Source organism: Lepisosteus oculatus, chromosome 6, assembly GCF_040954835.1.
Source record: "Lepisosteus oculatus isolate fLepOcu1 chromosome 6, fLepOcu1.hap2, whole genome shotgun sequence".
Classification (NCBI taxonomy): Eukaryota; Metazoa; Chordata; class Actinopteri; order Semionotiformes; family Lepisosteidae; genus Lepisosteus; species Lepisosteus oculatus.
The window spans coordinates 55311042-55323645 of NC_090701.1; the positions used below are offsets into that span (position 1 = coordinate 55311042).

General features: G+C 39.8%; 1 protein-coding gene across 3 annotated transcripts in view; it reads right to left on the minus strand.

Annotated features, from left to right (window-relative positions):
• The window catches only part of dlgap1a (discs, large (Drosophila) homolog-associated protein 1a), a 239014-nt gene extending 227685 nt beyond the window's left edge, over positions 1 to 11329 (minus strand). For 2 of the 3 annotated variants that reach the window (XM_015353463.2, XM_015353459.2), the window contains exon 1: positions 10980 to 11329. The gene's annotated coding sequence lies outside the window, so the exon portion shown is untranslated. The remainder of the gene's footprint in view (positions 1 to 10979) is intronic. The other variant, XM_015353462.2, reaches the window with a different exon arrangement.
• Between the last annotated feature and the right edge of the window lie 1275 nt (positions 11330 to 12604).

The window sequence follows — 12604 nt, forward strand, 5'->3', positions numbered from 1 at the left end:
CGTGGGCATGCAGCTGACGTGCATTACACTGCAGCCGATGGGAGTTACAGTAGGTCACAAATAGTGCCAAAAATACAAACACCTTGTCCCATAGTATTAACTTACTGTATAACACTGCCCTTGGATTTGTGCAGACACAAGGTATGCAGTCTTTGTACTTGTGCAATGACCATCCATATAAAAGAATAGTGCACAAAAATGGGTGGACACTAAAAGGCATGAGACTGTAGGACCACAGACCACAGCGTTCTAGTCCACAAGCCGTGCTGGCAGATGTCACAGTCTGATCAGTGTGGATCAATAAGAAGCCCACAGTCCAAAACTGTACCTCTTTATATGGATGTGTATGTTAGAAGCTCATAACTGGTCCACTATGATCATATTTCAATGCAAGCAAACAACTAGGGTAGACATTCCAAAAACTCTAATCTGTAGAAAGTCACATTACTTATCAGCTCACTGCGTGCATGCATTGTATCGCATTAGAAACAGATGCTTACTGTATATTTTTCTATCTTTCAGCAGCCAGCTGGGAAAACAAGTTTCATTTTGCTGTTCTTGAGGACATGGTGACAGTGGTCACAGCGAGAACACAGATGATCTGTTATAAAACTGAGTGTCACAAGGAAATTATCCAAAAAATAAAACATAAATATAATACATTATACCATCTCTATTAAAATGGTAAAAAAGAAAAACATGTATATGCAAATAAGAAGTGGACTGTCCTTCTCTCTTAAACAGATGTGTTTGTGTTATTTTCAACATCAATTATTAAAAGAAAATGATTGAACCAGCATCAGCTTTCTTTTGCAAGGTCACTCAGTTTTACTTTCTCCAGTATTTGGTCTCCTAGGAAATGAGCCCTAACACAAAAAAAATAAGGCCCAGGTGCATATTATAGTACATCTTAGAAACAACTGTCTTCTATCTGACTAGAAAAGAAAAGCACATACTGTATAACACCTCCTTATGGTGTTAACTCAGCATCTTCTTGTACCTTATCTAAATATTATCTAACACCTTCATGCAATATGTCTAATTTGGCTATTTATAATTTTAACTTAAAATAGCAGGCTACTTTCATATGGTGTGTGATGCATTAAATGGTCTCACTCTAAACCCAATTATCTTAGAAATCTGTCGACCTGTTCCACATTGCAAAACTCTCAGTGGATTTAATAAATAGCTGAGACTAACGCCGGTGCTCTTGCTTGGGAAGATGGCAGCTCTCGAAAAGCTCAGAGGAGATTCCCTACTGGTGCTGGCAGAAGAGCCCCAGCAGGGTCAGCGGGAACTGTGCAGGGACTCACATTGCTGCTGCTGTACGGCCCGAGGTTGAGCTGACTGCACTGCTCATGAATCTGGAGAGGGAGAACTCAGTGCTGATCTGTTCTTCTGCACCTGATCCACTATTCCAGCAAACCTGCACTGAAACCGAGATCATTTTACAAGCCCTACAACACGCTTGCTTCCCAATTTTGCTAATAATTAACAAAAAAACTGATCTACTTTTGGACAGCGGTAATGTTTCTTTCTTGCTGTTTTGGTGGTTTGTAGACGTGTCAGGTGAGAGTTCCACTTTTTTTCTTAACTCTTAAAAGACATCTAGTGACAAATTCTTTCTGAAAACATACTATGCTTCCAGCACATAACACTGCAAATGTTAACTGTCTGTTTTACACTTCCATACAAGTAATGCAACATTTTCCTTTTTTATTGTCCTTATAACTTTTTTTTATCTTTAACTCACATGCCTAACATCTAAAAATACCCATTCCCTGAAGCAGTAAATCTGTATACTATGTAATTAGTTCTCTACTTTACGTCTTCAGTAGGCCTAAACCGATATTCTCGGCATTATTCTGTGATTCATCATCCACCTACAGAATTAACAAGTAGGACTCATTGCTCACAAACTGTAACATTCGAATTGTTGACTTGAGATGGGTAGAGACAGGGCAAGGCAATCTCTACTCCCATGGGTCTGATGGTTTGAACGTGTACTGTATACTAAATTTCTAATTCATTTTTTCTAATCAATTTCTTAAAAATTAAATAATTTTGTTTTAAAAAAGGTGCACTTTAGATTAAGTGGTACATAGAAAGGGTTGAATGGAACACCCTGCAACACATTGGTGAAAACTCCAGTGTTAAGTACTACACTCTCTTTTAGGTTCTAGTCTCCCTTCCACAAATATAGTTAAATCCCAGTTTGCTTTGCTTTTTCACATTGCTTGCACAATTTTTCATACTGTAAACTCTCTGTTTAACAGACAAAAGCTGCTAAGGGGAATTTTGTCTATAAAATCATAAATACCAGACTTTGGCCCACAATAACCGGGAAATGAACAATTAATGAAACAAGGTATAAATAACTACTACATAGTTGTAAAATTCAGGAATATCTATGTTGTGCTGAATAGGGGTAGGTCAATTGCCTACAATGGGTGCTGTCTTTGATAGGCTTTGTTGAATTTTAAACAGTATATTTAAAACTCATTAAAAAAACTACCTGTCATGCACATCTACTTCAGTAGATGATAGCAAGGTTGCTAATATTAAATATTATTTAAAGTTATTTTTAGGCTCGCTTTAGAGGAAAACTATGAAATTGGCACAATGGATGCAAACTTTAACACTGGCTTCCCTAATAACACCGCACCAAAGTGTCTCATTATAGCTTCGACTTCAGGCCAGTATCCAATATACTGTATAATGGCTATTCCATGCCTGCAGATAAAGCCTTTGTCACACTACAGGACTCGACACGACTTCTGGTCGGAGAGCGTGTCAAATTTAAAGACTACAGTTGCTGAATCTCGCCGCCTTTTCTGTCCCAGAGGGTGTAAAATTATACTACTAGGAAATCGCAGAGGGTGACTAATTACAAGATTCACTCACGGCTTTTCATCACGGTTCCAAATCTCGTATTGCGCCGTGAAAGTACCGCGAGGTCGCCTCATTCTGGCAGCCAATCAACGTGGAGCACACCGGAATAAGAGGAGGAGCGCCGCACGACAGTAAACAACAAACACGAAACACCGAACAGACGTCTGTGCTGGCCCCTAAGTTCGACGAGCCTCTCCTCCATTTGCACAGTCCAAAACACTCGCTTTTCTTCATTCCTTCCGGCCGCATTGTACTTCAAGCTGAGCGCTCATTGGCTGTTGACTGTCGCAGACACAAGAGCCCACCCCAACGACTTGCGACTGGCTGGATTTTGTCGTGACGAGTTGCGATGAGTCGTAGGGGCTGTTAAGAGCGCTATGACTGAGTCGCTGGGGGTGTCACACTACACAACTGACGGTAACGCGCTGCGACTCTTTATAATTCGCTGTGATTTTCTTACGACTATGTAAATGAAGGCTACGACTAAAAATCCTAGGAAGAGTCGTGTAGTGTGACACCGGCTTAAATGACACATACAGACACAGAGAAAAAATAAGAAAAGACGATGTGAATTGTGATCAGATTTTAAATTAAACTGAGAGTCTGCTCTTGTTTTTTATTGATTCAGTATGTGAGTTTCAATAGAAGAAGCAGAGGTTAATCCCCCACTGAAAAGCTGAAGAAAGAAGGCCCAGCAGCTGAAAGATTGTGATTTTTCTTTCGAATTTCACCTGATTTAGGCTCAACAACCCCAAGTTTGCATTTTCTTCCTTCTACTTTTCAGCATAGAACCAACGTCTAATTTTTTTATATCGATCTAGTCTTCTACGAAACTCATATTGAGAAGGATAAGTGAAATCCAGAGACAGGCTATGTGTAACTACAGACATTTCTTTCTTTCTTTCTTCAATATGCCAACGCATACTGTTCAGAAACAGATGTTGCAGTGGTTGACCTCTGAAACAATTGTATCAGGACAGTCAATTAATATGAAAAATTAGCCCTGAGTAAACATTTACTTTGGACTTATTAATTCCTGCATCTCTCTGAGCTATCCCATTAATATCCTGAGCAGCAAGAAAAAAGGGGAGCTGTCAATGGACGTTAGATGAAGCACAAGAAAGTGGCCTAGTGTTTATTTATAGATAATGGTCCTTCTCTTTTTGAAAGGGATAATCTGTGGATAATGTAGTACATTATGAAGAATGACCCAGCTACAGATATGTCAAGCGTTGATTTCTGCTGATAAACCAGTGTCAAAAGGCCTGGTCTTGAAATTGACTGGTGTAATGGCATTTTGAAACGTTAACATCTCTCTTCTTCACTGCTTTCAAATATGACCAGACCATTTAACCACAAGATTGCATGTTACTTGTTTTCTTTTTGAAATATGTGCTTTTATCCGCCCATCCATTTTCTAACCCCTTTCCCAGTACTTCTAGCCACTTTCTGTCCTCGGACCAAGGAGGGATAAACTCTGGACAGGATGCCAGTCCATCACAGGGCACTCACAGACACAGAAACACACACTCCCACCAGGGCCGATTTTCCCAGAAGCCTACAGTACTAACCTACCAGTATGTCTTTGGACTGTGGGAGGAAACCAGAGCACCCAGAAGAAACCCAAGACAACACAGCAAGAATGTAGAAACTCCAGACAGACAGCACCCCAGGTTTGGAATTGACCCTACTGCCAGGCAGCCATGCTAACACGGCAGTCTGTGTTTTTATCCCCCTTCAATTAAAACATGTCAAAAGAATGGCCGACTGACCGATATTTTCAACTTATGTTGCTTCACGTTCTCCAGGGTATCTCTAATAAACTACCACTGATAAATGACAATCTATAATCTATATAAGACATTTACAATCAATATAAAACTAAACAGGGTTGTCTTCAGAATACCTCTTGCTTAAATTAGCCCAGCTCTATTTCCCTTTATATGAATTATGTCGATAAATATAAATTTGTTTTATTTCATTTTGTGTGTTTCATGTAAAGGCAAAATAACAACAACAGGTTTCAGTGATTAGAGAGACAAACTCCATTGTTACACATGCTAAATTGGTTTTATTTTGAGAAAGCCACCATTTCTGTTTTTTAGCATTTTTCCAAACTAAAAAGTAAATACTCGTAAACAGGTATTTGAAACAGAAACAGACAGAACATATTTTCTTTCTTGCTATAAAAACCCAGTAAATTATATATAGACTGTTAGGTCAAGGAGAGGAACAATCGCTGAATCATTTATCCTATACATACATTCAATAGCACTGCTGAGAAGCCACACATGTGAGCAAATGAGATCTGATTAGCAGTATATTGCAGGGAAGATAAAAGGAAGTCACTTATAATAAAAAGCTCTCTCCAACTGCTTCAGGCTAGTGATCCATAACTTATTATCCAAAAAAGTGAAGAATAAAGGTACTATTGAACTTTTCTTACTTTCTTCATTAATTTTCAACAGAACACTATTTGCTACAGCCATTCTGTGATGAATTTGCAGTGAGCCTTTTTCTGAAAAATCTGCTGTGTGAGTTCCTTTTGCCATTTGGAAAACACACTGAACGCTGCAAACAGAACACGCTAACAAGTTAATCAGATTGTAATCAAAGGGTCACTCGGTGTACAAGACTAAAAATCCTTATTAGGTCAATGGGCGAACTGTGGAACGGGAGATTTTATCACTCACCCACAGACAGTGGAATGGCCATATGGGCGCAGGTTCTGTGACAAAAATTCAGACTCAAATATGAACCTCCACCTGAAAATTGTTATGTTCCTTTATGATGTCTGCCTCCTTTCTTAATCTATTTCAGTCCAAATGCTTCTTAGATGCAGATTTTACTTTTCTCACAAACGCTGAAAGATTAATCATAAACCTAATGAACGACAAACCTGGACACACTGGAAACCACATACAAAACCCAAAATAAAAGCACAATGAAGCTGATACATACAGTAGCATGTGCTGTACTGTATGTGATATTCACACTGAAATGGCATTGTCGTATTATACCCATGAAAATGCATTATTCTGTGTAAATATTTCAAAGAATGGAACATACATTGCAGCGGTTTATTATGTTGGTTTGTGCAGTAAATGAGCCAGAGGCATTAAAGAAAAGTAAAGAAATGAAGAAAAAAATAATTGGTGCCACCTTTGTGCTGCAAAGCCTTTGCTTTATGAATCCTGATAATCACAAACACAGTATCCTTCCCCAGCCATCTCAGCCCAGTTCCTTGGGAACGAAGCAGGATTCTCTATTTCCTTCACACTGTAACATTCCATTTCCTATGCATGGAAACCGACATATACTGTACATTAATTAATACTTAAGCTGTTTGCAAGTGTAATTGCGTTGTAAAACATATCTGGATTAAAACATAAAATAATACTATTAGATAATACTTCAGCTTCAGTACTTCAGTAATGATTACAGTCTAAAATTAAAAAATTTCACCCCTTAGACTGCCAAGCAAGCAGTGTATATTTTACAGATACTATATTCAAGACCTGCTTTCACCTGCAAAAAAAAAAAACAGTGACACTGTTTGAACTCCACTTGAAACACTGGATTTCCACAGCACTAATGAATTTGATTAAACACACTCTTCAGTTCTGTCACTCTCTTGTCAACATAAATCAAATCTGTAACAAAAGCATGCTGACATCATTAACACTCTCTGGGCAGAGAAAGGAAATGTGACTCTGCGGACATTTTTTTCCCTATCCATTCTAGTTTTCCGAATTACGCAGGACAAGGTGTATATTTCTTACTTCACAACCTCTAAACAAATTAAAACAGGGGCTTGAATTATTAGATATGTTTTTCTTTTTAATAGGGTCGGTTAAATCTCACCGTTAAATTGCAGCGAGACATTTTGTATAAAGTGGTGAAATCCCTTTGCACAAATCTGCAGTCGTGTAATGTAATCTTTCATTTGGAGCTCTTGAATAGACAGTCTCTTGAGGTCCTTTTCTTTCAGTTATTAATGGTACCCTAAGTCACTCCATCTGGGATACAGCAGCATGACGTGAGCGAATTCACTGCTTTAACCCGGTTCGAAGTACAAAGGCACAAAACACATAAATGACTTCCCCTGAGTGTAAAAACACATCTTGAAAATAAATCCGCAGCTGTACTAAGAAATTAAACCAAGACTCAAAGTGTCCCTGACCTCCAGTTTTACTGACAAATATAGGAAAGAAAGAAAAATGAGATAGAAGAGGCAACTACTGTACGTAGGAGAGTATCTCTTCCACCCTATTAGCATACTTGACAACTTGGAACGCCACACGGATGAAAGCAGAAGTAGACTCTGTTTTCACAGAACCAGGATTCAATTGCCTCAAAATGCTTTTGAGACAGCAGAATGTGTGTGCGATAGCCTTCTTACTTTTAGTTCAAGGTAGAGAAGGATCTTGTACTGGGTGAAATGTTAGCCTTTTCTTATTTGAAACTTTTTTTCGTACTGCTGCACCAAAACAAAAATTGAACCAATGGTCCAGCTCCTAAATATTTAAAGGTGTTTCTTTTCTTAAGGTGCCCTAAGGGTTTGAGAATAAAACACTTTGTTTATCAGCAGAAGTTTAACAAGACAAACTGGTTACCTTCACTATTTGTCTTTTTTAAATAAGTTCAGTCACGTTGTGTTTTAACTTGGGAAAGAAAAAAAACATTGCCAGTCTTTAACAAAATGTTTTTTAGACCTTTCAGACATGAAATACACTCTTGTGTGCTTAAAGTATATTATTACTACAATCCGTCCATTATCAGGAAGCCAGATGTGTGTTATACATATGTTTTGATATATTGTATTTTGATACCCATTTTGATTTGGAGCATTGAAGGCATTCACACTTCATGAAATATAGCTGACAATGTGATGAAGAGATTCGAGTACAGCTTAAGAGTTGTAAATTACTCCACAGTACTCCATAAACTCAGTTAAAAAATATTTTGACCTGCAGTATTGCGATACGTATTTTACAATTCACTGAATACTTCTTCATACCTTGCAAGAGGTCAATGGAACCCCTGTTTCGATCCATACCATCTTATAATAAATACTTAATCATAAAGAAAAGAGTCGCTTCTTCAAGACGCCTGCAACAAGGTTCGTTAGCTACTGTGACATTTTCTCCTAAACATTTCTCTGCAGACACTAGCAATCGTTTTAGTTACTATTAAGGATTGACCAAGACATCTGAGGTGTGCAGTTCAAACTGGCATGTCCGGACTGGTCTGTGTATAGTAACAACTCATGATTATTCCATCATCTATTCTCTGACCACTTTTTCCGATTCAGGATCGCGGAGGAGCCAGAGTCTGTCATGAAAGGCACAAGGCAGGGTACACCCTGGATGGGACACCAGTCCATCACAGGGAACACACAGACACGTACAGTACCTGTAGACACCCACACACACACACACACACCAGAGCCAACATCTTTGGCCTGTGGGAAGAAACTAGAGGAATCAGAGGAAACCCAAGGGAACATAAAGAGAACACACAAGCTGCATGCTCCACCCATGATTATTCAAAGCAATCCAAATCCACCGGACTTCAGGCTTTGGGGGGAAATTGCTAAGGAAAGACTGTGAGCTGAACTGTATTCCACAGAAATTCTTAAAGCAGTACTTACGGTAAGTCAGTGTTCCTTTTCAATATTGTCTTTTTTGGCACTGATGGAATTGGATGTGTATTTGGGACAACAGCCTCAAAGTTTTGCAGAGGTCCGCCGTTACGGAAGAAAACATGGGTGTTAAAATGAAACAGGATCTCAAAGTGAAATTTGCAGCTCTTCCCTACAGTGGGAACAATTCGCCTTCTGCAGATTCAATTAACCGCAGCTTGGCCCAAAAATGAATTCCCCGATCACCGTCAAAGGTGAACATTTTCAAGACAAGAGCTTGCGCTCAAGCCTTTGCAAACCCCCGAGTTGAAAAGGAGCACCCATTTAATATTCTGCTCCTTCAAGAGTAGGGGGAAGTAAACCGACTCTGGCATCATAATGGTTGCGCTATCTCACAGTAAATACCCGTGGCTACAACGCAAGAGGAAGTTGATGAAAGCTAGTTCTCTTAAAGTCGAGAGACCGTATTTTCTATTTTCCTTTTTTCTCTAGTCATTCCTTTTGATCCTCATTCTACAACCTGCCGCCCTATCCCTGAACCGATGTTGTCCTTTAATTGGATTTCTTTTCATTCCCCATTAAGCAAAGATTATTGCATTCCAGATATCAAATCCTCCCTCACTTGACAGTCAGACAGATCGCAACCCTTGATTGGGTAAAGACGGCTTATGACTTTTGGAACAGATAATGCGACTCACGTGTCCTAATGCCCAGGGCTTTTTAATGCACAGGTGACAGCGTCGTTCAGAGGGCTGTGTTACTGGTAACTATTTTTAGTTTGAAGAGGAAACAAAGCACATTTTAGCAAAAAAATAAAAGGGCATTTGCAACAAAATCTGACAGCGTTTTTTTTTAACAACACATTAGTCCTGTACTTAAGTGCAAGCTATTTTAAGATTATACGTTTTAAATATATGAAAGGAGTTTTTTTTTTTGCTTGAGCGTTAAGTGCCAAACGTATCTCATCCATAGAGGCAACGTTTAGTAAGCCAGCAGCATAAAAAAAAACAATGTTTAAAACAAACTTAATAAAATATAGTTTTATACCTCATCGAAAGCATCAACAAATGAATAGTTCTTTTTCTTATTGTGCATTAATCCATTGTTTTGTAGAAACGTATGTCATGGACAGCAACAATTCGAAATAGTATAATTCGGGGTAGTTTTTTATATTAAATCAACTAAATATAATAGAAGACAATATTTTAGGCAAGGAAAAATTGCACGGTGGTATTAATTCCCTGTTCGCTGTAGGCACGATCTCTTACGTGGCTTATAAAACGGGGGAAAAGGCCAAATTATATAAAGCTGGCGAGGCTGACGCGTGGCGCACAAACCGCGAGTGGCAGTTCCGCGCAGGGGCTGAGCGTGAAGCCGGCACGTGCATCTTTGATTGCTAAACAAATACGGGCTTTAATTCTTGAGATCTGCACATTCTGCTCAGTCATTCGAGCATATGAAGGGAGCGCCTTATAATGATACTGTGTGCACATACAGTACACCTGCTCCAAGCGCGCTACTGTACTGTACATACGAAATGCCTTTCCGCTCCGGCTTGATTCAATATCTGGCGAGCAGACGTGGAAATTGAAAACCCATCCATCACCCAGGGTCCCCACTAAGCACTCGGTAGTAGGAAGGGTTCCGACCCTGAACATCACGTCTTTCACTTCTCATAGGGAATGTAACTTGTGTTACATACGGAATAATGCAGCCCTTAAAGCGAAAAAAACAAATCCTCGGATTCATTTACTAATCGCTTAGAGCCTTCCTGTGTACCTTACACAGTGCACACTGGGTGGCTATTCAGTTTAAAACGGGCAATCATTGCTAGATTCCTATGACAGCAAAAGTGCTTTGTGTATAATTGCCTTTGGATGTTACAGTTGTTTCATTGCAGCGTCTCCCTTTGTCAATTATCAAGACTTTGCAAAGGCATCAGCAACTGATGCCGACTGAAACGTCAACACAAGCGAAGGTGTCAGTCCGGGGGCTGCATTCATTTTCCAGAAGCCACATCGCACGCTGGTGTCCGGAATTATATTACGGTAGACCGAAACACCACTCGTGTACTTGTGTATGTTTCGTTTGCACTAAAACCACCACGATCTTCGTCGGTCCGTTTTGCCGTTCACGGAATCGCATATCACGTTTCTTTGTTTTTCCTCAGACCAGTTTCGGTTGTCGCTCACGACGTGCGCCGTGATGTATGAACCCTTCATCCAGTATTGCACCATGCGAATGTACTGTGAATACAAAGGCACGCTACACATTTCACGATCCGAGGCGAAGTATTCGATCCCGAACAGCCAAAAATATGAACGAGCTGATGAAACACCAGACGTCGGTCAGCGCTTGTACAGTCCGCGCAGCAAAAGAATGAACCACAAGCGAAGAGAAAATAACGTAACAAAACAAGCGCAGGAAACAGAGATGGTCTTACCTCTAACAGCTTGGTCAACCACAGAGCATGTGAGCAGCAGGAATGCGGCTAATCCTGAAAAAGTGTCCGGGTCGCCTCTTGGCTAAGCTTTCTAAGAGACGTGCTGTATTTACACAGTAGGGAGACGTCTAGTGAGTGTGGACGGTGGTGAGACACATTCCGATCGCTACTGCCTGTACCTGAGAGTGATGCTGCAGAGCACCAAACGTCTCGAAAGATGAGAGGAAACTACACAGAAGAAGGCAAGACGCCTCGAAGACCCGGCACGGAAACTGGCTTCTGGAAGACGACGTGTCGTGCTCTTGTGTGTTACTCTGGCGACTCGCTGACCAATTATTCACCGCGATAAATACAATTAGGGCTTTAGCTCTTCACTGTACTCCACCTGTCGTGCAAAAAATGTAATGTATGCCACTTTATTTGAATTTGAAAATCGAAGGTAAAGGATTTGCCTACACGTTTATTGTTTTTTCATCGTTTATTTGTCTCTCATCTGTGCAGCATACAGTATGATAATAGGGAGAAGATACAGTACATAGACATTATAAGGTAAAGGTATAAACTTTAAGAAGCAGCACTTTTAATTTAACTAAACTTTTCTAATGAAATTAGATCCTGGGATTTATGTAAATGTATGTATTATTTATTACTCCCCTGACCGACTAGTAATAACATAACATTTTAATAGGGTCCTATATTGAAACAGGCTTTCTTAAGACTACAGTACATTGGCTATTGTCAACAGCAATAAAGCAAGTTTAATAATAATAACCATAACAACAGGGGTGGCAAGGTTGGCATTAAAAACCGTCTGTCCAGCCTCAATTTCAGTTTATTTTAAAACACTCTTTTATAAGCATTTGTCCAGTAGAATGAGAAAGTGGATTATGCAACTAAACAAAAGAAAAGTCCCTGGTCCATTACAAGACGACAGAGAAAATTGTATTCTGATGGATTGGATGGAGAGTGGCACAGTGGTGCAGTGGGTAGCTTGCAGTGCTGAGGGCTGGGCTCTATCCTGAACATGAGTGCTGTCTGTGTGGAGTCTGCATGTTCTCCCCAGGTTCACATGGGTTTCCTCCTGGTGCTCCAACTTCCCCCCATGGTCCAAAGACATGCTGGTAGGATAATTGGGTTCTGGGAAGATTGGCCCTGGGACGAGTGTGTTTGTGTCTGCATGTCTGCCCTGTGATGGACTGGTGTCCCATCCAGGGTGTATCCTGCCTTGAGGATTCTTCCCAGGATAGGTTCTGGGTCACTGTGACCGCGAGCTGGATAAGCAGTTATTTAAAGTGATGTGTTGTGAATAATAATATTATTTTAGGAATTAGCATTACTTGTGTACCACAGTTGTCGTTTTCAGAGCACCTCTCATTTACAGTGTCTGCTTCAATGACTTATTACTTGAATTTAATTAAATACATTGGAAAATTGATATTTGCTTTGAGTATCAGTTCTTGTCGGTGTAATCCAGTACACTCATTAACTCTTACTCAACTAGACAGCAAGTTCACTAAACCCTTTTGACATATCTTTCTCTTTCTGAGGGTTTCACAGGTATCTGATCTACTTCCAAACACATAATCTAGTTTCCCATGAGCTTATCAAAACAGATGTCTAATGTG